Source organism: Pinus tabuliformis, chromosome X, assembly GCF_031772625.1.
Source record: "Pinus tabuliformis cultivar Carrire ecotype Pingquan chromosome X, CPIR1, whole genome shotgun sequence".
Classification (NCBI taxonomy): Eukaryota; Viridiplantae; Streptophyta; class Pinopsida; order Pinales; family Pinaceae; genus Pinus; species Pinus tabuliformis.
Window position 1 is genome coordinate 1,590,839,046 of NC_142308.1, and position 27,995 is coordinate 1,590,867,040.

Consider the following 27,995-nt stretch of genomic DNA (forward strand, 5'->3'; position numbering starts at 1 on the left):
AGAACCATACCGATCCCATCACACTTGATACCAAGCATGCGATCAGTGAAAAATCCAGCTCAAACTGCGAGGCTAAGGCCTCTCCCGCTACAGATCCAACAACTTGCTTATTTTTCTTCTTCTGCAGACAATTTGTGGCATAATGTTCGTGTTGGTGATAGTGAAAGCACTTCACCTTGGACATGTCCTGCTTCTTGCCTTTCGCACCAGAATGAGAAGCTTTCTTGTTCTTCCCCTTCTTTGCTTTGGCAGCCAAAGCACAATTTTCTTCATCAGATGCCTTTGATGAAGATCCGTCCCTGGTATTCCGCCTGATCTCTTCTTGCACAAGATCAGACCAAAGTCTCTCCCATCCTGGAAATTTCTCTCGACCATTGACAGAGTCATGATAGGAATGCAAAATCTTCGAAAGACCAAGGAGAGCCAAGCTCACCAAGTCCTCATCATCGACAGTCACCCCCACACTTCCCAGCCCATCCCGGCATTGGGTGAACTCCATGAGATACTTGGGCATACTGTCTCCTTTCTCACACTTAATGTTTCTAAGTTTATCCTTGAGTGCCAACTTTCTCTGGTCGCTCTTGCTTTGGAATAAATCTGTCAACGATTTCCACATCAAGTATGGAGAAGCCTTTCCATGCAGGCTGGATACAATGTGATCCTTCACGCCCTCCAACGGAATCCTTCGACACTTTGTTGTCTTCTTTTTCCAAGCCTCAACGTGAGCAGCATCAGTAGGCTTTGGGACCTCAGCATCTATGAAATCCTTCAACCCATTGTCATCTAACACTGCCTCCATCCTGTCTTTCCATGCAATATAATTTGAGCTGCCTTCAAGGGCATACTCCAATCGCAATCCGTTGAAAGACATTTCAACTTCGACACCAAGAAAACACTGCTGCAAATTCGAATTCCACCAGCTCAAAACTCAACCACTTCTGATCTAAAATTTGTGAGAACAAAGTATTTCTCGTACAGAGATTGACTGTATGGGCATTTACCGGATATCTCACCTTCTAAAAGAAGGATGAATCCAGAAGCTACCTAACCTGATTATAGACTCTGCCTGAAGAAATAAAATGTAATCACTTTCTAAATAATAAATCTGATGATCAACTTAGCTTTCAATACCATGTAGAAATTTTGAATAATTTAACACTTATTCACAGAGATTATCCTGATTATACACTATTTGCGGAATGCATACATAATACATAACCTCCTCTACGTTGACCATCAATTTACGGAATTAAAAACAATCACATGCGCAAATTGAAACATCAATCACACATATCCACGCAGTATGTAATGGGGAAAGCATACACATGAAAACCTCGAACTATCTGTATATTATAATGATAGAGAACATGTAACAATACATAGTACAGTACTCCTCATAGGTACTCAGTACTATCTCCACCTGCTACACACAAACTAGCTCAGATCTGAACAAGTCACGGGTTCAAATCTCCTCCACTATTTTCCTGCCTCTACTGCGCAATCCAAGTTGAGAATAGACCAGATCCAAGTTCGAATTCCCTTTGGTTTGTACTGTGCAATCCTCATTGTCAATCTCAATCAATGATTGTGCAAATATAATGCACAGCTATAGTCACAACTGATAGTAGTCTCACTCTTTCACCCACCTCTAACACTTGTCTCCACTGAACTTTCCATGCACTAAGTTAACTGATGTATTCTTTAGTTGATTTATTAGTTAATAATTAGTGAATTAATTAATAATTAATTCACATCACTCATCACTAGTGTATTTGGCAGTTAGACTAAATACAACTAGTTCAACTAAGTCAAACTGAACACAACTCCATTAACTCCTCAATCAACTCCACCAAACTCAATCACTTGAGTTCTAACTGAAGTCCATCATGCAATAGCTCAACTACCCATAGGAAAAGCGTATTTCCTTCTGGCAGTTGCATGTGCCACATCTTTAGCTCGAACTGAAGTGCTGCAAGAGGATAAGATAATGTTTATAGTCCAAATATTATTAAGAGCTAATAATATTCGACTGTTCTATTTTTAGACTGGCAGTCTAAAAATAGACTCCGCCCATATGTCTAAAAATAGAAGTCCATCTATTTTTACCAACATGACCAATCATCCATAAATAGCATCCTGCAACTCATAGACCATGATCCATATGTCTAAATATAGACTTTGCGCCAAAAATAGCCTACGGGCACACTTCGTGAAGGCGACTTCTTTTCACTAAGCTCCATCATCATGTTGCATTTTCAACACAATCATTATTGGCTCAACAATACCTTGTGCATGCCTACCCAAGCCTTTTCCTTCATAGCCCATCTTGGACATTATCTTGGAACCTATGCCTTTGGTATGTTTTTCAAAAGAACCAATATAAGTATTCTTAGATTAAATTGAAGACAAACTGGAATTCTTTACCTCTTCTTCAAGTTGATACTTGACCAATGCTTCTTGTGCAACAAAAAGCTAGGTCTCCAACTCATGCATCCTTTCCAGGTTCATATTTGCAATATGAATTTGCCTCTCCATTTCCTGCAATTTGTCAGAAAGCATCTGTTTCTCTTCCTCCATGGAATTCAAATGCTCTTTAAGTATGTTGCTCTTCCTTCCATCCTCATACATTTCTCTCACCTTTTCCATCATGATGAACAAGTCTTGCTTCAAGTCTCCATCATAAAGTCTTGTGATGAAGGAGGAATTTGAGGATTCACTTGTAGAAGTTATCATTATACCAATGAACAAAAGAACTTCAAACAAGATTAACGAAGAGCTTATTCAACCACCTTTTGCAACAAACCTCTTGTGCTTCAAGGATTTCTTTGAGGTCCTTTGGGATAGAAGAATGCCTCTAGCCCTTCTTCCTTTGCAAACTCAAACAATAGTCAGTCTGCAACCAAGCATACAATCAACCTCTGACTATTTAAACACCTTTCAGACAAGCAATTTTTGCTCTGTCAATCAAGCATTCTGGTGTAACCTTCTTCGAAGGTGTGGTTAATCAATCTCAGGCTCTGATACCACCTAATCCAAAAATGGGGCATTTAGGCTTCTTGTCTAATTTACAAGAACCTCTCCCACTTCCAAAGCTTCAATATTCCCAAGTCTTTATGATTAACCAATGCAAAATTAAATATGTGCTTGAAAATGTAGGTGTATGCTTATGTCTATTTTAGAACTGTTTATGTGCTTTAAGTTAATGTGCTTCAGCTGGTATATAAATACATATAACAGTAAATAATGTAGTAGTGAAACAAACACATAAGACAACAATTTAATTAGGAGTTCACCCAAAACTCTTGGGCTACGTCTCCGTGAGCTCTAGTCAACTCAACTAGGCTCTTTGGGATTATGGCAAGGTCTTTTTTACAAGCTCTTGGCTCAAATCCACTATTTTACACAGAAACAATGGGTTTAGACACCATTTTATCCCTGGCTCTTGAAGCTCTCGGCTTTTTGGCTCTCGGCTCTGGCTCTGGCTCTCGGCTGTAGCTTTGGTTCTTAGCTCTGGCTCTTGGCTCTGGCTCTGGCTCTTCAGCTCTAGCTTCTTTGGCTCTCTTCTTTTTCCTTCTGCATTAGCTTTCTCTCAATCGAAACTCTCTTCCTCCTTTGAGGTACTTTTCCATGTTTTTGGCTTCCCTGGATGTTTCTCTATGATTCGTTATCCCTCTGCGGCTCTGCGGCTTGTCTTTTTCCTGTCAGTTAGACTTTCCATCTGGATCTGTAGCTCCGTGGCTGTAAAATTCATCATTGCCTGTAAAAATTCCTGCTTCAGCGTGGCATGATGATCAGGAGTGGTTACAAAAGGAATCAGGGCCGTTTCATAAGCAAAAACCCGAAAATGGAGAAAATTGCATTACACAGAGATTTCTGGAGAATACATTGTCGGACGTGAGATTCGGATGTGAAATTCCATTCAATCGCCCCTAAATCCTTATCGGGTCTACCATTAGGCAGTATATTGCATCGCGTAGGCATATTGGGTAAAATCCCAATTACACGAGAAATCATTGAAAAATCCATCAAAATCCTCTTTATCGGATTTCAAATATTATCACATCCACCCTATAAACACATCGGGTCCACCTTGGGTCGCTTTCAAAGTCCCATCGTCGATCTAGGTGATCTCTGATCCAACGGTCAACATGCGATTTTGGGCGGCTTAATGATAGCGAGGTTACCCACCCAAAAAGGTGGTTTTCCTCTCTCCTCTGCCAAACCACGCATCATTAATAGTATAGGATCGGGCGGAGCCTGCCCAATACCATTTACCGCTCATGGCTCGCCTGAAATCCCGCTTACGAAACTCAAAATTTTATGAATTGCACCTTTAATTCCCCTTCGGGTTCGACTTTTATCGCTTTCCTTTGTATTTTGGTTTTTACACCTAAACACACTTTTACATAGGAAAGTCCCTTTATGGCGGAACTCAAATGTTATCAAACGCTCCTATAGAGTCCATCGGGTTCGGCATTATTGCCCCTTGTACATTGTTGAGATGCAACATTGCAATGTGATAAATCGCAATTGCAAGTCGCATTGGCTTGGGGGTCCGACCTTTGCCTCGTGGCATCGCCGATACCAATTTTCCGATCTGATCATTGGCAATCGGCATATCACATAATTGCAATCTCCAAGTCCAAGGTCCCAATATCGCATACATACGTACTTTTGACCCGATACACCAGATCGATTGATCAGGGTTTCTTCTGCTTTCCTCTTAAGTCCTCCCTTGGACCCTCTCCGATGTGATTTCCCTTTATAAGGGTTTTTTGCCCATTTTAGGTAATTTTGCCTCTTTTTCTAAAGAACAAAAGGGCATCTTATTTCTGTGATAACTTCTGCATCCTAAGTCCATTTTTGCCCATTCAAGTTGCAGTAGATTCAGAATGAAAAGATATCTGCAATGGGGTTATGTCTAGGAACTTCCTTGGAATTTCATTTTCCTCTATGAGGAACACTTACACTTAGGAGTCTATCCAAAATCCATTTTGGATCACCAATATATTGGTGCTCCATTCTGGAGAACAATGAAATCAAGAGGTAGATTGAGGAGCTGTACAGAAAGGTCACATCCGTCCGAGTTCATCGCCCTGTGGGAGCCCGATTGTGTTGGTACAAAAGAAGGATGGGACTTGGAGACTCTGTATTGACTATCGGGTGCTGAACAAGAAAATTTTTCGTAATAGGTACCCAATCCCACGGATTGATGACCTCTTGGATCAACTGAAGGGGGAAAAATATTTCAGCAAGATAAATTTTAAGTCAAGATATCACCAGGTACCAATCGAACCCTCCGATGTGTGGAAGATTACCTTCAAAGCTAAGGAGGGCCTTTTCAAATGGTTGGTTATGACTTTTGGATTGATGAATGCTCCTACAACCTTCATGAGGCTAATGGATGACATCTTGCAGCCATTCACCAACTCATTTGTAGTGGTATACTTGGCTGACATCCTGATCTTTAGCCAGAGTTGGGAAGAGCACCTCCACCACATCCAACAGGTTCTCCAAACATTGTGGCAACACAAGTTATGTGCCAATTTGGAGAAATGAACTTTTGGCATGACCCAGGTTTAGTATCTAGGATACATTATTAATGAATAGGGGGTTCATGTGGATCTAGCCAAGATCCAAGTCATTTGGGATTGGCCATCTCCAACCACTCTAACAGAGCTCCACAACTTTCTAGTTCTTGCCAAAACTATGGTAGGTTTGTGTTGGGATTTTCTCATATCACTTGGCCCTTGAGTCAAGTCACCAAGGGGGGAGCGAAAGAAAAATTATTTTGGTTTGAATCTAAACAGAAGGCATTCACAGAGTTGAAAGATTTCCTCTGCTCAGCACCAGTGCTCGCATTACCAGACTTGCAACAACCATTTGAGGTTGAGACAGATGCCTCTGACTATGCTATTGGGGCAATCCTTACTCAACACGGGCATGTGATGCAGGTAAGTTCCCTTTGTGGACAAAGACAACCCCTCTAGCCCTAAAGTGGGTCTAGTCACAACAAGACAAAGACAATAGCTAATTACTTAAATAGTTATCGTTGAAGAGGCCTATCTTATACCTGTGTTTGATGAAACCTTCGTCACATCGCTTTAGTTATCGCTTTCTTCTCCTTAATGAATGGTTTACCTGAAACAACATATGAAAATGCCAAAACACATAATAGAGCACAACAACGAACTATCTACTTATAGAGTCAAGGAACCATAAGCTATAAATAGACATTTCATACATGATATAGGAAATAACCATTTATTGTATTAATGTAAACAATAGTAAAGCTTACAACCATGCCTTGACGTCTCAAGCTTCCTTGAAGGGTCTGATCAGTATGTCTCCATAAGCATTCAATCTCAAAGGTCTCCCAAAAAGACTGATGATTCTCTCTCTCACCCAAAAACACAAGTATGAAACTAAGGCAATCACAACAAGGCTTCCTTCTTACAAAACCATTTTACACTCTCAATCCACAACATCAAAAGCAATCCAAACTATAAGCTATCAATCCAACAAGCTAAGAACTAGCACTCTCAAAACTTGCTAAGAACTTCAAACTAGCTGATCATAGCCATGGAGGATGCTTTTATAAGAGGAGGAGGCTCCATAAATGACGGGAGAGGAAGCTTATCTTCATGGGAGGTTACTCAAAAGGCGGAACCACCATATCAAACGAGGAAAGGCGAACTTTTTTGACCCAACAACCAGCTCCATAACCACCCAGAAACATTCTATTTGAACTAATTCGCCATATCTGGGTCGTCACAAGTCAAATAATGAGACTCAGAGACTATCATAGGTCAAACATTGAGACTTAGAGACAACGTCACGAGGTGTTAGTTCATTTAGGGCTATCATCACAGGTAGGACACTGATGACCTGAGACGATTTTGCAACATGGGTAAAAAGGGGTCAACTTCAAGATTAATGAGCTTAGGCAATATTCTTGAGTAATATGGAAGATTTGGACACATATTTTGGTATATGACAAAGAGTAGATGTCACTCAGAGACCAACTTTATCTAGTATCAGGGGATGTGGAGTCGGTGAAAAACTATTGTGTAATAGGGCATCCAGTGGAATATCACAGTGAGACACTTTCAGACACAGTTCGGAACTATCCCACTTATGACAAAGAGATGTATTCCATTGTGTAGGCCTACCGACAATGGAAGCATTACATTTTGGGGAAGGAAACGATCATCCACACAGAACACTGACCCCTACAGTTCATACAGACCCAAGGGAAATTGTAGAATGATCGCCATCAGAAGTGGTACACATACCTGCAACAGTTCCATTTGAATATCAAGTATAAGAAGGTCAGCACCAATAATGTTGCAGATTGCCTCAGTCGACCAACGGTCATGGCATTAACCACCATGCTCAAATCTTGTGGGCATGAGACTTCTGATTGGCCAGTTCTCTACAAAAGCGACCCAAAAATCGGGCACACATATGAGACACCCTTAGAGGGTTAGCATGTTCTAGATTTTCACCTCCAGGATGCTCTGTTATGCCACCTGGGTCACCTTTGTGTTCCTTCAAGCGAGCGTGCCAAGATGATTTGGGAAGCACACTAAAGTTAGGCTGCTCGGCATTTCAGGGTCGAGAAAATGGTGGTAGTACTGCAGAAGTATTTCTATTGGCCGAATCATCGACAAGATGTCAGGAAGTACATCAAATCATGCACTGCCTATGCCATTTCCAAACCGACCATCAAGAAGTAAGGTCTCTATACCCTACTACCTACCCCTAGTCCACCTTGGGAATCCATCTCCAAGGATAACATGTCAGGCCTTCCTTCCACTGAGCATGGAAATGAATGTGTTTTTGTGGTCGTCGATAAGTTCTCGAAGATGGCCAGTATGGCGGCCTCCAAGAAGAATATCACAACAGAAGCCACTGCTAAACTCTTCTTTGAATGAGTGTGGGTACACTTTGGGATCCCACAGCCTATCATCTCAGATCGGGACAACAGGTTCCTCAATACATTTTGGTCCACTCTCTGGTTGATTCTGGACACCAAACTCACTATGCCCACAACCTTCCATCCTCAAACTGATGGCTAGACAGAGGTTGTCAACAGGATGATCATACACATTCTGCGCATGTACAACTCAAAGAATCCACACACATGGGATGAGAGCCTCCCCTATGTTCAGCATAGCTATAACCAGGCTCTCCTTAGCTCGACTGGCCACAAGCCTTTTCAAGTGGGCTTGGGATTGCAGCCACTATGTCCCATTGATGTGGCCATGCCATTTGCAGCTACTCACGTAGATTCGGCTCATGTCCAGTCCAAAATAGATAAGGCAAACAAATTCATTGAGCACATCCAACATATTTTCCAGCAGGTCCATGCCATTTTGGAGAAATCAAATGCCAAGTAAAAGTAGCGACATAATCAACATTGGGTGCCACACAAGTTTCAGGTGGGTGACAAAGTTTGGTTGCATTTGCAAAAGGAATACCTTATTGGAGCCTATCGGAAATTTAGACCACTCTAATATGGTCCTTACACCATTACCAAGGCTATGGGAGACAATGCATTTGAGCTCAACATTCCCCCATTCCTTGGCCTGCACCCAGTGTTCAATGTGGACTACCTTTGGCCATACTTTCCACCATTACTAGACACATCCGACATTGCAAAACAACTCACACCCACAGATTCAAATCCAAATTGCATGGAACAAGCTGCAACTAATCAAATCATGGACACACAGATCAAGCAAACTCGCCAACAGAATATCCAACTATATCGAGTTGTTAAAGCAGGCCAACTCCTTCAGCAGGGCAAGTGGCTCACTAAGGACCAAGTTCAGCACAAGTTTCCTCATCTCATGGAGGAACTTAACGCAATGGGGACCATTGCTTCCTAAGGGGGGAGGAATGATCTAGGTGGATATTAGTGGCCACCCACCAAGTCCACTTGGACCCCCACCATTGTTTCTTTTAGCTTTTCAGTTTCCTTAATTGTATCATAGTTTACTATTTTTAGCAGTTTTTTGGGTCCTGAACTTCTGGAGCCGTTTTGATGCCCTAAACGATGTTTTATGGGAAAATTAGGAGCAACATGAAACCATGGACTGATGTTTCTGTACCCAAATTTGTAGTTCTCGGATAGATCTTTCTAACGAGATATTGTGAGTCAAATGGAGATTGTATGCCAAAGTTACAACCCCGGGAAGTTGATGTACCAATTTACCCAAACGGGGCCCACAGTTTGGCGTTTCATCTTCTAGGGTTAGGTTTTTGGATGTTTAGGGTTTTCCATTGTTTCTCAACAATAAATAGGCCTTTGAGCCTCATTGTAACATAGTTCAGAGGCATGTAGCCACCACATCTCTTCTCAGAGATAAGCTACCATCGCCCTAGCTGGTTTATTTCCATTTTTGTTTGTAAGCATATTTCAGTATTTTACATTAATGAAATGAAGTATTATTTCCGATGCATATCTGTGTTTATGGTTATCTCTGTAATTTGTTGCGTTCCTGTTTAAATTCGGATCACTTCTAGAGCTATCAAAGGACGGGTATACATGTAAATGCAAAGAATGAATTAAACCTATGAGATGTATGATCATTGGGGTGTCAACACAGGACCCCGTCATAAGCATAGGTTGCAATATTTCACTATGAGTTAACAAAGTGTTCAAGCAACCACAAAGAGTTACAATGCATATCTCAATCCTTTAGAGAGCGATCTCACCTCTACAAACAAGTAATGAAAATGTGAGGAATAAATAAAATCTACAAGATATTTGATCACTAGGGTGTCAACATAGATCCCGTTCACAAGCACATGTTTCAATCTTTCACTATGAGTTAACAAGGTGTTCATGCAAACACAAAGAGTTACAATGAATATCTTAGCCCTTTATAGAACAATCTTACTTCCACAAACAATTAACAAATGTAAGCAATAAAATAGTCAATAAACAAAGCAATAAATAAATTGTGCATTCAAAAGAAATGAACTACAGTATGGTTATAGATTCAAAAGAAATAAAATATAGTCATAATGTAAAAATGCAAGCTATAATAAACTACACTATAGAGGCAAAATAAGCAAAGCAATGTTACCAAATTGGTGGGCCCTCCTAACCAGTATCATGCTTCCTAGGAAGCTTTAGAATTATGCACAATCCACACCATATATGGTTCTAAAAAGCACCAACATATCATTTATATTAAAATATATCTCAAAAATACATTATTTGAATTTATTTTTTGCTTCAGTGATCAAATCAATCTAGAATTTACATGGACAAATTATTGATTGATTTATCCCCTACATTGCTATGTGGTTGAGATATATAGAGTTTTACATTACAAAATGCAATGAAAAAATGGACTTTGTGAATCCCTTGTTTCATTTTTGAAAACAATGATGCATATCATAATAAGTTGAGAGTGGTAAATCTAGTGGAATCCATAAGAATTTCAAATCAAAACTAAATCACATAGAGACCATGATCCAACAGAGAGGTACACAAATTGTAGAGACTATTTTCACAACTCATTTTTCCTTATTGAAAGCACTAAACTTGGATCATTTGACTGTAAGTTTTACCAATGAACAAAACTTTCCCAATTCAACATTGAATTTCTATAATGGACATGGAGGCATCTCGATGGGTCTAGGAAGAAAACCCATGTCATGGTTTTTCCTCAAGAAGTGTCAAGTAGGCCAACCATGAGGGTAGGTTCCCAGTGTTGGAAATACTAATCACGGTGTGAATCCATAGTTCTTTCAATTGTTATATAATGTAAGTTAATATTTTCCACAATAGGAAGAACAAGATATGTTGGAACATAAGAAATAAAGTAAAAATATCTTATATAATGATTGTACAAATATGAAGACACTAATCCTCTACTACCAAATTAAGGCTCCAACCTGTACGTTAAAAGCTTCAAATTATTCAAGGTTCAACCTTGAATGAGGAATCCAATCCTCAAATGAAAATCTAGGCACCAACTCGGTCTCAATGAGGACACTAATCCTCTTAGGCTCCAAACCCTATTTTTACTTCAAATAACCTCAAAAACATTACCAAGATAGTTCAAAGATACTTCCTTCAAAATGTCTCCAAGGGTTGCCTCAAACATGGTTTCCAAATATAGTATTATTCTAACTTAATTAAAAAAGGCTTACTAAAAAAATCTTCACAACAAATTCAAAAATTCTTCAAGGTATGCTCTAAGGTCTTCTCAAAATTATTCAAAGGATTTTTCAAGATCTTGGTCCACAATCAGTTTCAAAAGGTGTCCTCAAGTTTGCTAAATAAATGTCTCCAAGTATACTCAAAGAATATCTTCAAGAAGCTCTCCAGGTATGGTCCAAGAGGCTCTCATAGGTATGTTTCAGAATTCATTCAAAATTTCTCCAGAAATATTTGAGAATTCCTAAAAAAACTCTGCTCCCAAAGTCTTAAAGTATGCACAAAAATGTCACAAAAGTATGCCCAAAATCTGAGGCAAAAAATGGCCAAAAAGATCTTTTAAGGAGGGCTAAAAATATGTCTCCAAGAGGCTAAATTACATTCATAAATCAAACCTCCGATGTGCCTTGGTTGCAAAGTCAAATCCTCCTCTAAAGTCCAAATTACATGCCCAAATTTCCACTGGTACAGGTCCAAAATCAGTGCTAAAAGGGTCTAAGTTCTCGTGCTAGAATTAAAGGATGCAATTAGTGTTACAAGGTGGCTGGGATTTGCTGCAGTGATAACTCAACTTATGCTACAAAATTTTCTCAAAACAAAAGAACTTGCAATAACATTTATCTAGAACAAAGATATAAACCAAGACTTGCTTCTTCAATTCACTTCAAGGTTCATGAGATATGGACATGTTTTCTCTCCTTTCTCCGATCTACACTTGTCTTGTATTCTGCTTGATCAAACTGGTAGTAAAATGAGGGAGACAAATGTATTATTTATACTAGTTACGTCACTCAAATCAAGGCCGACTTGTACAATGGTCAAAACAAGTGGTTCTTGACTTTGAAAATTCATTTATGCTCACTTGAGAGGAGTTAGGAGGCATGTAATAGCTCATTGGAAAGGGAATAAAGAGATATTTAAGCCTATGATATTAGATGTACATCCCTTTGAAATCAATAAAAATCAGTTCTCCCAACAATCTCCCCCTTGGTTATTAATGGAAACATTAATAACTACTCCCCTTAACTTCGAGTTGCAATTCCTAACTTCATTGCTCCCCCTAACTTCCAACTACTCCCCCCTCACTTCACGTGCTTCCCCTTTGAAATAAATAGCAAAGGGATGCTCTACTAGGATGCAAGAGGGATGACCCACATCTTTTGACAAAGATATTCAAATTATTTTTGAGGTAGGGGTTTTTTGAAGATGTCTGCAATCTGTTCATTATTGTTGACATATTCCATTTTGATGCTTTTCTCTACAACTTGTTCTCAAATAAAGCGATAATTGATTGGAAAATGTTTTGTCTTTGAGTGCATGATTGAATTTTTCGAGAGACTGATTGCATTGGTATTATCATAGCAGATAGTGATAGGATGATTTGTTCATATTTTTATGTCCTTCATTGCTTCCTTTATAGGATTTGTGTACAACAATTCGCTGCTGCTATATACTCAGATTCAATTGTGGAGATAGATATAGATGACTATTTCTTGCTTAGACAAGATACAAGACAATCTCCTAAGAAGAATGCGTTTCTAGTAGTGCTCTTTCGATCATCAATTCTTCCTACCTAGTTTGTATCGATACATGCTGTCAAGATCAGATTTGTGCTCTTAGGGTACCATAGTCCAAAACCAAGAGTTCCTTTCAAATATTTGAGTATTCTTTTTACAACTAGAATATGAGATTTTTTTATGGGTTGATTGGAACGCTTCCACCATACCTACTGCCTGCATGGTGTCTGGTCATGAAGTTATCAGATATAAAATACCTCCAATAATTGATTTAAAAAGAGTTGTATCCACCACAGGATATTCATCATACTTTCTCAGCTTACAACCTGTAGTCATAGGCGTGCTTACTACAATGCATTCTTCCAATCAAAATCACTTAAGAATTTCCTTGAGGTACTTTACATATGTACATTCCAACATTGGTTTGAGTTACTTGAAGTCCAAGAAATAAATAAAACTATCCAATCATCGACATTTCAAATTGTTTTGACATCTCTTGAGAAAATTTGTGACTCATTTCATCATTGTTGCTACAAAAATAAGATCATCCACATATACCAGTGTTTTTACTAGATTGTCCTTGTCCATATTCATGTAAAGGTTTCTTCTTGTAACTCCTTTATTGAACACTTTTTCTTGACGATGGTGATCAAGTCTAGAATCCTAAGCTCTTGGAGCTTGTTTTAATTTATACGAGGCTTTCTTCAATTTGCATATGAAGCCTTTATTTTATGACAAGTCAAAACCTTCAGATTATTCCATGTATACTTCTTATTTTAGATATCCATGTATAAATATTGACTTCACATCCATATAAAGGACTTTGAAGCCTTTTGAACAAGAAAATTCTAAAAACATCCTTATAGTCTCTAGCCTAGAAACATGAGCGAAAGTCTCTTCAAAGTCAATTCCTTTAATTAGTATAACCCTTGCACACCAACATTTCCTTGTTTCTGAAGACTTTTCCATATTCATTCATGTTTTTCTTGAACACCCACTTAGTTCCTATGACATTTCTATCTTTTGGATGAGGTACTAGTTCCCATGTTCCATTCTTTTCATTTTGATTCATCTCCTCTTCCATTTCTTTTACGCAATGTGGATCCTTGCTTGAGTGAAATCCTTTGGTTCTATTTTAGATAGTATAGCGATATCACTTCTTTTTGGTGTGCTATTAATTCTTCTTCTTGTTTTTATGCATGTTTCCATATCTCTGATAACCTGGTCTTCTAGATGATGCTTTTGTATGAACTTGAAAGCTGTCTTGGATGTTGTTTGAGTTTGTTATTCCTTTTGGTCTTCAGGTTCTTGCTCTTATTTTGCAACACCTTCCTCTTGGCTTGCAAAGATAAGATCTTCATTTTATGCTTCTACTTATTTTTTGGGAAGAGTCTTATCTATCTTTACATCGATTCTTTCTACCACCTTCCATAGACCATTCTTGTAGCATTTATATGGCTTTTTTTTAAAGTGTACCCAAGAAATTTTCCTTCATCAACACAAGAATCAAACTTGCTTAGTAAATCGTCATTAATATTGATAAATGATTTGCTTCCAAATATTTTGAAGTGTTTCATTGAGATAGGTCTTACTTGCCATAGTTCATATGGAGTTTTGTCACTATTTACCTAGAGTTGTGCTTTGTTCATAATATATATTGCTGCCCCAACTGCCTCCCTCTAGAATTTACCATATAAGTTAGCTTCCAATAACATTTTTCTTGTAATTTCCTGTACATATTTATTTTTTTCTTTCTACCACTCCATTTTGTTGTGGAGTTGTAGAAACAAAAAGTTGTCTCTTTATTCCTTGTTTTTCACAGAATTCATTGAATTCTCTCGAGGTAAATTATCCACATCTATATGTTCTTAAGCATTTTATCTTAACTCAATTTCATTTCAACTGCTACTTTGAAAATTTTAAAACAATCTAGTGCTTTTGACTTATATCTTATGAAAAATACCCACATCATTGCGCATAGAAGTGCTCTACAGCCAAATATAGGGCACATGCGTAGATGTAATGTAAGAAAGTTTGTAAACATTTGTAACTTCGGCTCAATTGTAATCAATATATTTGTAATAATTAATATAGACGTGCGAGCATTAGATGTGTTAGACATTAGATGTGTAGGCGTTAGATGTGACATGTGAGATGTTAGATATTTTTTAAATTCAAAATATATCTATATATATATATATATATATATATATATATATATATATATATATATATATATAGATATAGATATAGATATAGATATAGATATATATATTTTCTATTTTTAATTTTTTTTTAATTTTTTTATTTTATTAATAAAATTATGAACAATTGTTTATATAAAAGAAATTATTATTATGATTATTATTATTATTATTATTATTATTGTTATCCAATTTTAAGGCCATGACCAAGCGACACACCAAATTGGTGTATGAGACCCCCTTGTTTGTGGGACAAGGGACCCACCTCTGCATAGTGATTTTGATTGCTAAGTCTATGAAGTCATATATACATATCAAATTTAGATATATAACATATAAATAGTACTTGTAAATTAACATCGATTTTACCATATACATTAAAATAATGATTCCAATCACGAATATTTTCCATGGATATTATTAACTTCTAAGTAGGCATTTTTACAATACCATGGGCCAATACCCAGAAGAGAAAGATAGAGAGGGGGAGGGAGAGAGGGAGATGAGGCAAATCATAATACCATGAGTTAATACCATAGTTTATCAATATCATGGGTCATCTAGGCTTTTGATTGTTATGTTATGGATCTAGGATTTTAATTATTCTATTACAATACCATGGGCCATGGCTTATCAATATCGCATGCCCAAAAACCATAACTTATTTCAAAATCAAAATATTTTATAAATACTTTATTTTAATTTAATTTTATACCATTTTTTAATTAAACCTAAGATAAAAAAGGTTATAATTACTTTTGAAGTATATATAAACCTTCCATCCTCATGCATACTAAAAATATTCCCATAGAGATTAAATCGAGGTTTTAATAAATTAAAAATGAGAATACTTTTATATATACATATGTGAAATTTATATAATATAAATAATATTATAAAGAACTAGGATAGATGCATCTTAACCAAGGATCCAAGTGAAGAGAGAAAGAAAAGTGACTAACAATGATAGAGGAAAGATAGTGCATGATTCTTTTAAGTTTTTTATTATTGTATTTTCTTTGACATGATTGATCCAAAATATAGGTTTAATATTTTACAACCAATTATGTTTTTTTATAGACACTTTCTTAAATACAATACAATGGGATCATATTTAATAAATAGAGTGAGATGGAGGGGGAATAGAGTTGGAGGGAGAGACATAGAGGTGGGAGGGACCATGAGAGAGATGAAGGAAGAGAGAGAGAGGAGGGAGAGTGAGGATAGAGGAAGGGAGAGAGAGATGGATTTGGAGGGGGAAATAGAGGGAGAGAAGAACAAAGGCATTTAGAGATAGAGGTGGAGAGAGAGAGAGTGAGTGACAAGGGAGAGATGAATATCGAATGGGGGAGAGAGGAGATGATGGAAGAGAGAGAAAAGTAAAGGATAAAGATAGGGAAAGAAGGGGAAGAGAGAGACAGGGATACATAGATATGGAGGAGAGAGAGAGGGGGAGAGTGAGAAGGATAGAGGGAGGGAGATAGTGACAAAGTTGGAGGGGGGAGAGAGAGAATGTGTGTGTAATGGGGGGAGATACAGAGGGAGGTGGGAGAGAAAGGGAGCGAGAGGAAGGAAAAATAGGTAGGAATTGAGTTATAGGAGAGAGAGGGGGGAGAGAGAGATGGAGTTGGAAGGGGAAGAAATACATAGAGAGATAAAGGTGGAGAGGGAGAGGGAGTGACAAGGGAGATATAGAGAGACAGTGGAGAAAAAGAGGTGAGTGAGAGAGAGAGAGAGAGAGAGAGAGAGAGAGAGAGAGAGAGAAGGTGAAGTGAGAGAGTGAGAGGAAGAGGGAGGGAGAGATAGATAGATAGATATGGAGAGAGAGTGTGTATGTTTTGGGGGTGATAAGGGGAGACAAGGGGAGATAGAGATATAGATGGGGTCGGGGGGGGGAAGAGAGAAGAAGATAGAGGCAAAAAGAGGGAGGGAGGAAGAGAGATAGATGGGATATATATATATATATATATATATATATATATATATATATATATATATAGAGAGAGAGAGAGAGAGAGAGAGAGAGAGAGAGAGAGAGTGACATGTGTTTAGGGGGATGAGATAGAGAGAAAAATAAGGAGAGATGAACATAGGTATAGATATAGATGGCAGGGGAGGAGAGGGAAGAAGAGAAAGATAGAGGAAGGGAGGGAGAGGCATAGAGAAAGAGATGGGGGAGAGAGGGAGGGGGAGACAGAGAAGGAAGATGGAAGGAGATAGAGATATAATGGAAGGTGGAGAGAGAGGGAAGAAGAAAGAGACACACAGAGACAAATACAGACATAGAAGTTAGATCTAGAAAGTCATGAATATTTTGGTTTTTCACTAAAATAGATGTATTGATTTCAATGTAGTTGTTGATTTCTAATCCTATTTTATCACTTGCACTATATGCATTGATTTCAGTGTAGACGTTGATTTATAATCCTATTTAATACCTTACACTAGATGCATTGATTTCAGTGTAGATGTTGATTTCTACTCCTATTTGATTGCTTGCATTAGATGCATTAATTTCAGTGTAGATATTGATTTCTAATCCTATTTGATCGCTTGCACTAGATGCATTGATTTCAATGTAGATGTTGATTTCTAATCCTATTTAATACCTTACACTAGATGCATTGATTTTAGTGTATACGTTGATTTCTACTCATATTTGAATCCTATTTATACCTTACACTAGATGCATTGATTTCGGTGTAGATGTTGATTTCTACTCCTATTTGATTGCTTGCATTAGATGCATTGATTTCAGTGTAGATATTGATTTCTAATCCTATTTGATCGCTTGCACTAGATGCATTGATTTTAGTGTAGATGTTGATTTCTAATCCTATTTAATACCTTACACTAGATGCATTGATTTTAGTGTAGATGTTGATTTCTACTCATATTTGATTACTTACACCAAATGCATAGGTTTTAGTGTAGATATTATTTTCTAATCCTATTTGATTACTTGCACTAGATTCATTGATTTTAGTGTAGATGTTGATTTCTAATCCTATTTGATTGTTTGCACTAGATGCATTGATTTCAATGTAAATGTTGATTTCTGATTTGATGCAACTAGATGTATGATGTACATTAATTTCAAAGGAATTAGATTAATAGTGTGCATTGATTTCATTGTAAGCACATATGTACCCCCTTTATTTATATTTCTATCTCCCATTGTCTCTCCTTCTTTATCTCTCTATCTCACCCCCTAAACATACACACTCTCTCTCTCCATATCTATCTATCTCTCTCTCCCTCCCTCCCTTTCTCCTCCTTCTCTCTCTCTCTTCCTCTTCTCTCTCTCTCTAACATTTCTTTCTCCATATCTATATCTCTTCCTCCCTCCTTGTCTTTACCTCTCTCTTCTTCCCTCTCTCCTCCCTCCATCTATATCTCTATCTCCCCTTGTCTCTCCTTCCTATCCCCAAAACATACACACTCTCTCTCAGTGTAAGCACATAAAATTATTCATGATGTGCATCAAGACTTATGTGTTATAGTAATTCAACCATAAACACAATACTTGAATTTTCATCGTAAATAAAATGTCCGCTTACCCGAAATGTTTGCTTCTTGAAACTGTAAGTTATTTATAATTGGTGACATTCTTATTATTCCCATTTTCCATAATTCAACATTGTTAATCACTTTGCATTCAAATGCGGTAATAGAAAATAACTACCATTGAAAATTATTTGGGGTTTAACACTCCATAACTCTCAATGATTGACTTTGGAGAAAACTACTATTAATATTGGAGAGCAACAGAGACAAGGCATGATGTTTACTATAGTAGCTCAAGTTAAATATTTTAATGTTCTATGATTTCAACTGCCCTTTTCTTATGATCAATATGAGAAAATGGAAAAACGAATAGGTGTGACAATAGGAATGGTAGAAGAAAATAGTTTCAAATTGATTGAAATGAAGATTGTTTGTAATTGATTATATTCTTATTATTCACATTTTCTATAAATCAACATCGTTAAATTGTCACTTTGCACTCAATGTTGGGCAATTTAATTGCTTAAATTGCTTTCATTAAACTATCAACCAGGGATACTCATAAGCTCGTGATGATGCCAGCAAAATATATGCAGGAAAGGCAACTAACTTTATGTCTAACTAAATGATTTATGATTCAATATAATATGCAAGGGAAGAGGCTCCTAATTGAGGAGGTCCTGGTTGTCCTTCCTTACAGTATTATAGATTGAAAAGAAATCATTGATTACATAAAACTAGAAACATGAAATAAAGAAAAGAGAATGAATTTTGATTATTGTTTAGATTCAAATAGAGAGAGAGACTAACTTAGTCCCTTGATTGTCCCCTCGTATACTGATCCAAACTAAACTAAGATTCATTCATAAGCATAAGAAATGAAATAACTTGAATCTTAAAAGCAAAAGAATGAATTTCAATTATCATGCAAATCAAATAGAGAGAGAGCCTAACTTAGACCCTTGGTTGTCCCCTCATATGCTGATAAGATTTTAATTTAAAACTCATTCATCAATCATAAACAAATCCTCAAACATCTAAGCAATTAAATGAAATAAGATCTATTATGAAATAAAATGTTTCTTTGATCCTTTTAGAGTGAGCTCAATTCTCTTAAGAACAAAGTGACAAATTATTCCATATACTACATTAAGACAACTTATATCTAAAACTATAGAATGGAAATTTATGTAAAATGAAGCTTTATTCTATTCCATCATAAGTTGGATACATGCTCCAAGAGTCCTTCCTTTGGAATGGAGGAGGTGCTCCTATTTATACAAAAATTTAAGCAACTAACTCATTAATGGGGATCCACTAATCCCTCATATGGTTACAACCAATATGAGACATATTCCTTTATCCATGATTTTTCTCCATGAGATATGCTTGACCCCTATCCCAAATCTCCTTCAAATATTCAAGAGAATTCGAATTTGAGTCTTGGAGGCCACATAAGAGTATCTTGGAACCTTCCAAATCACCTACACATGTCAACAAACTCATTCCACCTTTAGGTATAAGCAAATACATGTTATTTTTCTAACTTTTAATCATAAATTCACTTTAAATACTTGAAATTAATAACTTTGGAAAATGAAAATATAAACCCATATGATAATGGAAATATAGGGTTATGTAATGATAATGTGATGAAATGAGGTGACAAAATGAGGATAAATGTCAAAATGGAGTGAAAATTTATGTTAATTTGGCAGCCCAACATACCCCCCAACTTAAGTTATTGCATGTCCTCATGCAATCTATTACATTGATCATGATTTGATCTTTTAAATTGTATTGCTTTTACATGAACTTTGGCTGATATTGATTTTTTAACTTCACATAATTTTCTTTTTGACAACTTTGTTCCTTTTTGCAAAGTCTTCTTTCTTGAAAAACATTTGATTGCAACATACTATTGTGGTTGGTTCTTGTGTGACAACAAAAAATTGATTAGTATTGGTTCTTGTGTAACAATACTTTCATTGTTTTTATGTTGCATCAAAAGACTTTGAAAACATTTAATCAACCATTCATTCTTCGATCATTATTTGTAAAATATGTAACGTTTAAATCATAATGTAATAGTAATTGTTTGGAGAAAGTATGTTGGTTAGGCTGATATGTGTAGAAAGGAAATATATGACATATGGAAGGTGATAATGGAGTATGAATGTGTATATGAACATGGTGAATGTGAATGTGAATGAACATGGTGAAACATTTTCCAAAAATTATAATTTTAGTATTAAGGGAATTGTATGATAAAAAGCTAGAAAAGAGCATACCTTTACTTACCTAAGTGGACAAACTGTGTATATGTAGAAAAGTGTAGCTCCTGCTCCTAAATCATGGAATGGAGAATACAATAATGTGATCTGTGTCTTGGTTGCATACATGATGGATGAAGTTGTAAATGTGGATCCTTTATTATTGTTGAATCTGCTATTGAACCATATAGTCTTCATGTTGTTCCATATCGTGGCACAATTCTTTCCATGTGAATAAATGTGTCGATGTCGAACATGGAAAGAAGTCATTGGATTATCGACCATTGATGAATGTCGTTAACCAATGCGAGGTAAACTCACCATTAATGTCAATGAGTGCCAAGGTACCTAAGTACATCTTGCGAAGTGCGAATAGATGAGTTGATGTCGAGCCACTTGCAAGATCCAACAAACAAGGGACGTTAATGTATTCCCATTGTTCGTTGGCGAGAAGACTTGCCATTAAGGCATGCAAGATTCAAGGTACTAATAATGACTCTAGTCTTTATCCCAGATAAGGTTCTGAGGTCGATGGGCAAGAGTTGTTAGAAGGGAGGCCTTAAGGAATCCTCCATCATCTAACACGAGTATTAAAAAATGATTTTGAAGGACCATAGATGGAAAATTTGCATTGAAGCAGGGTTTATTTGGAAGAAAATGAAAATGGGGTGACTCAGCTTTATAAGGGAGCTGAATGACTTTATTCATGGGCTACAGGTTAGTGAAAGTGAGGCAGGAAAATGATTATGAAGGAAAATGAACAATGGATTAGGGTTTTATTTGAAAACATGAAAAGGAAAATGGAATGGAAAATTTATTGACTAAATAAGTGAGAATGCAATGAAGTTTTTATTTACTGAAAAAGGAGTAGAAATATAATGGTGAATGTAAGGGGAAATGAGGCAAATGTTTATTAACTAAAAAAGGATGGATGCAATGGAGACACTGGCATCTGAAAGGCTTTCAAGTGATGGATCTGATTTGACATCATGTGCTCATGCATTGATGTTTCATATTTGTTGTTGCTTTGATCATTTTCTTATGAAAGAAATGTCATATTTGAGAGGATTTTCAATGATTTGATAGATATGATGACATTCTGCCCCTTTTCTTACTCAAAAGCATGTCCTCATGCTTGAAATGGGGTCTTTAAAAGACACTGTTTGCTTGCGGTCATTTGTTTATCTTCCTCGAACTTGCAAAAACTTAGTATTTTTTATGTAATGAAATGTAAGTTTATCATAATAGAGAGGTGATAAATCTCTCTATTTATGACATTTACAAAAAGAAACTGAGAACTGGTACTAATGAAACAAATTCTTGAAAGAAAAGCAAAAAGAATTTTTACCTATCTCGAAACTAAAACTAGTGCCTCATTTTACCTGTTATGTCTTGTCAACAATTTCTTCTTTCTTTAACTATTTCAAATTCTGATGATATATTTCTCATTCTGTAAATCTCGTAGAAATATTTCCAATGACACTTGAATCGATGAAATCCGATGTCTTATGAGAAAGTTGTGCTTATTTGAAATTTGCGTGAAACAGTGAAGATTGTCATAAGGTTTCTCAGTTGCAGGATTGCGCCCTTCCTACACCTAAAAATATTATCTATCTTCTTTGACTAAGCCATGACATAAAATTTTCCAGTTTGTGATGTCATTGGCTTCTGTACCTGCAAGACTCAAAGAAACATGATCATATAAAAATACTTTATGAAACGAAAACACATGTATACAGGATTCAATCTTCCATCTACAAGATTCTCTTCAAGTCAATTTGTAAACCAATAATCATGTAGATGAAGCACCTTTATCGTTCTTCTTCTTGCTAAATTTTCAGTGTTGAAAAATGAGCTGGCAGATGAAGGGGTGACTGTGTAATAATGATGTGACATGTTGACTAATGATGTGGCAGTGAATGTATAATATTGGTCAATGTTGTGTTGCCATGTAGTGGCAAAATTGTTGTTCAATTAATATTGTGTAAAAATTGAAGAATAATTAACAAATTCCAATCCCTATAAGATTTGAACTCATGACCTCCATTATGTAATTTGAATGGATTCACAATAAATCACAAGTCACATTTATGAATATAGTGAAATTTTGGAAATTTTAATTATTCAAAATGAAAATTAAAACAACTTGACAAGTGGCTAATCTAAATCCAAGATTTTTAGGAAATATGATTCAAAAATATTTGCCAAATCATTTTTCATATCTTTTGAATTCATCATTTCCAAGATTCTTAGGAAAATGAAATTCCAAAATATTTGCCAAATTATTTTTCATATCTTTTGAATTCATCATTTCCAAGATTTTTAGGAAAATGGAATTCCAAAATATTTGCCAAATTATTTTTCATATATTTTGAACTCATCCTTTTTGCCTAGAAAGTGGATTTTTTAACCAATTTTTATTCTATAAAAGCTTGAGAAATGTTTATGATTTTTTTATAATATTTTTTGTTGCAGGTTGTAGGCATGGAGAAAATCTCTTCTTTGTAGTAAGAATTTTTTTAATAGTTAATATTTTTTTTTTGTTATTTAATTATTAAATTTTTTATCAATTTTTTTTCAAATTTATTGATTGATTTTTTTCTCTGCAGCTTGGTGACACTATTGGGTGGCTGGCATAGCTCTGTGGCTGAGCCAATGGATGGCCATGGCCTTGGCTTCTCACTGCATTTAATTGAAAAACTATTTTTTTTTTTTTTCATGCAACTTCACAAATAACACTCGAGAGAACCTTGAAACTCTCTCAAATGGTTACGAATTTTGAAAAAATATTTCACAATGAACATAATTCACCCCATTCTGAGAAAAACCCATGTTTTGGATTTTTCAGATTCATTTTCATTTGGTCACAAAATGCATTTTAAAAATGACGTTTTTAAATTCTGCGAATTTGGCCTCTACTCAGTTAACTGCCGGTGAAATTCATTTTTTTTAATCAGGACAATGCACATCTATCTTTCATTTTTTCAAAATCACACATAACATTTGCAGCAATTTGTTTCCTTGGCTTCCATGGATTTTTATTTGTTTACTTTATTCTCATTTTCTTTTTTGTGTTTTTATTTATTTTTTATTAAAAAATGTAACAAAAGATATACTATCATGAATCCTTTTTTTGATCCTCCAGGTCACACAAAGCACAGGAGGAGAGCATACTTATGAATTCTTTATGTAATTGAAATCTGAAATTTGAAAAGAAATATAAGAAGAATTCGATTCCAAACCTCAAATTTTAATTTTCTAAACTCCAGTTGTTTTCCTTCTTTACAAATATCCCTTTGATTGTAGATCTTCCTGGAAATGGTTAGTGAATGAGGTGGTTCTTACTGCACCACCAAAATTTCCAAGAAAATGAAATCAAATTTGAAAATAAAAAACTTAAAAAAAAAACTCTCCAAGCTTGGTTTTATTTTCCTATTCTATCATACTTTTTGAGAAAGAGATTTTTATTTCTATTTTCAAGTGTAGGAGTATTTCCAATGAAGCCATTTACGGATCAAAGTCTCTAGTATGCTCACATCCAAATTTGAAAAATATACCTGAATGTTTACAAGGATATGAGAAATCAATTGCACATTTGGATTAAATGTTAGGATTTGTTGAAGAATGGAAGAAAGTTGTGGCCTAGTCACCTTTTGAAACCAATCTTCAATGTAGTCCTCATTCTCTAGACTCTCCTCCAAATGCTTGAACATCATTCTAGATCTCCTGTCCATAAATGGATGGATTAGTTCAACACCCTTGTAGGAAAATATTGATTGAAATATATGCATCCTATTTATCATGATTTATATATGAAGCTAAAAATGAGATTCAAAGCTAAACCCTATGTATACTTCCCCATGTTACTAAGATCTTGTTGTCACCAAGTCATCCTTTCAATATGAGTTAGCTTTTCCAAAGAAAAATACTAGTACTGAATTAAATTCCTAATGCCTAATCCCTTAGCACCATCCAACGGCAACGACACCAAAATGTTGGGCAATTTAATTGCTTAAATTGCTTTCATTAAATTATCAACCAGGGATACTCATAAGCTTGTGATGATGCCAACAAAATATATGCAAGAGTAGGCAACTAAATTTATGACTAACTAAATGATTTATGATTCAATATAATATGCAAGGGAAGAGGCTCCTAATTGAGGAGGTCCTGGTTGTCCTTCCTTACAGTGTTATAGATTGAAAAGAAATCATTGATTACATAAAACCAGAAACTTGAAATAAAGACAAGAGAATGAATTTTGATTGTTGTTTAGATTCAAATAGAGAGAGAGACTAACTTATTCCCTTGATTGTCCCCTCGTATACTGATCCAAACTAAACTAAGATTCATTCATAAGCATAAGAAATGAAATAACTTGAATCTTAAAAGCAAAAGAATGAATTTCAATTATCATGCAAATCAAATAGAGAGAGAGCCTAACTTAGACCCTTGGTTGTCCCCTCATATGCTGATAAGATTTTAATTTAAAACTCATTCATCAATCATAAACAAATTCTCAAACATCTAAGCAATTAAATGAAATAAGATCTATTATGAAATAAAATTTTTCTTTGATCCTTTTAGAGTGAGCTCAATTCTTTTAAGAACAAAGTGACAAATTATTCCATATGCTACATTAAGACAACTTATATCTAAAACTATAAAATGGAAATTTATGTAAAATGAAGCTTTATGATGGAACCATGCTCCAAGAGTCCTTCTTTTGGAATGGAGGAGGAGCTCCTATTTATACAAAAATTTAAGCAACTAACTCATTAATGAGGATCCACTAATCCCTCTTATGGTTACAACCAATATGAGACACATATTCCTTTATCCATGATTTTTCTCCATGAGATATGCTTGACCCCTATCCCAAATCTCCTTCAAATCTTCAAGAGAATTCGAATTTGAGTCTTGGAGGCCACATAAGAGTATCTTGGAACCTTCCAAATCACCTACACATGTCAACAAACTCATTCCACCTTTAGGTATAAGTAAATACATGTTATTTTTCTAACTTTTAATCATAAATTCACTTTAAATACTTGAAATTAATAACTTTGGAAAATGAAAAATATAAACCCATATGATAATGGAAATATAGGGTTATGTAATGATAATGTGATGAAATGAAGTGACAAAATGAGGATAAAGGTCAAAATGGAGTGAAAATTAATGTTAATTTGGCGGCCCAACACTCAAAATTTTTATTTCATCATTTTTCATCATTCAAGTTACTAACAATAGCTCTCATCTCAACAAACTAAGTGTTATAGACATTTTTGGGCACTACAACCCCAAGCATGAAATGTCCATAAACCAAGGACTCCTAAGTCCCTAAAAGTGTTGTTCTAATGCCTAAAGGAACAAGGTTTGTTGATTACAGCTTCTCCCAGAAGTTCTCCATGAAAAACTGCTCAGAACTGGTCAAAATAGGATCATTTCAGCTGCTCCATAGGAAAAGTGCGTTGCATCTCACCTAAATACACTGTGTGGGTGTGTTGCATTTCAAAAAGCCCTTCTATGGGGTGCGATGGGTGAGAAGTGACAAATGGCAGTGTCATTCCGCGAGGTGGAGAGGCATGGAATCTTCCAGAAACTTCTCCTGTGACACTTGCCTCTCTGAATTCGACCAAGGATGAGTAAGAGATCATCAATCTCCAAGTGGAAGCAATAACTATCAGAGGGAAGACACTAATCAAATCACAAGCTGACTCATCTCCCTTACAGATATCTATATATGGATCCCTCATCCCAGAGATCCAGAGGCTGGAATTTTGCATATTGTAAGGAATTGCCGTTGGTTTCTTGAGACAACATCAGATTGTTGGGTGATCTAAGCTTTGTATGAGGTGAAGAGGGGCTTCCTTGCTGAGTGGATGATGCTGGGTCAGAACAACTGGTTGTAACTCCCTTGGCTCTTTCTTGTTTATCAATAAAAGCTATTCAAGTTTTCCTCCATACTCTTGTGTCATTTATGTTTTGTGCATTTGTATGGTCAATTTACATCTGATCCTAGATTTTTTATGATTATAGATCCATGTTCTTGTATAGTTTTATGCTACTGTGATCCTATAGGTACTCTGTGAAGCTGGGCATACGAGGGAGCAAGTAGCGAAAGACTCTCAAGAGAGAGAGGAATCGAACTAGGAGATTAGCGCAAGACAGATGTTTCTCTTCTTTGTTCTTCTCTCATCTATATTTCATAAAGGAAAAATGAAAGTAGCTTTACTTTGTTTGTTTCTAAGGTAGCTACCACACCTTAGTGGGATAAGCAGTTCTGAGTAGACACTTTTCCCTGTAACAAAATGGCGACTCCACTGGGGACGAATTAGTTTGTTTGTTTATCTTCCTTGTTATCTATTTTATAAAATTACAAACGGAGCCTGAAGTCGAGCCAGCTAGCTTTCGAATTGCATTTTCTATGCAAATGCAAAGTAGATAAATGCCACTTCAGTCAATCTCTGGGATTTGTTTATAACTTAAACAACTGATTCATAAACTCTCTGATTGCTCCTTGTGGTAGCTCTCAGAACCTCCTTAGATCTACCCCTGATTGTTGCATTACTGATTACCATTTGCTCGGCAAAAACCCATGAACTGAACTGCAAAATGTGACCCAGAACCCAAGCAAAGTCTCGTCTCTGGCCCAGCGCAGGTACTGTTCTGTGAATCTGAAATTCAGCGCACTTCCCGAGTGTAGTAGGTGCGCTGCATTTCAAATTCCCTGTGTTACAGGTGCGCTGATCAGACTAGTCATTGTTCAGTTTTGGTTTCTGTGATTCATTCTTTCCATTTCTATTCATGAATTTTGTTGCCTGTAATCAGTATATCTCTATTTGAAACCCCTTTTCCTTGCTGTTATTCCGCCTCCGTTGTACAAAAGAACTGTAAATGTTTTTGTGTATTTGTTGAGTCATTTTCAGTTCTCCTTTGCAAAAAGTAATGTAATCATACTGTCTTCCTTTGATTTGAAAGTGTCGCAAGTGTCGTTTTCGGTCATAGGAAAGAGTTTGGTTGCTGTAGATAGTCGATCATCTTATTACTATTTTATTTGGTTTGAATTTGTAATTTTTCTAGTGTCGAAAACAAGTATTCATTTCCAAATCGTAAAATGTTGTGATTGTCTCCATTTTTGATTTTGAAAAGAAACTTGTGAATAATTGTCGCTTGAAAAGAAATTCAGATTTGTGCATTAGCTTTCTTTTTACCATTCACATACTAAGAAAGCCGAAAACAAATACATGCATTTGCATTTGCATTTAGACTGTTTGATTGGTTTGATTTAGGACAGTGCATTTAGAGTGTG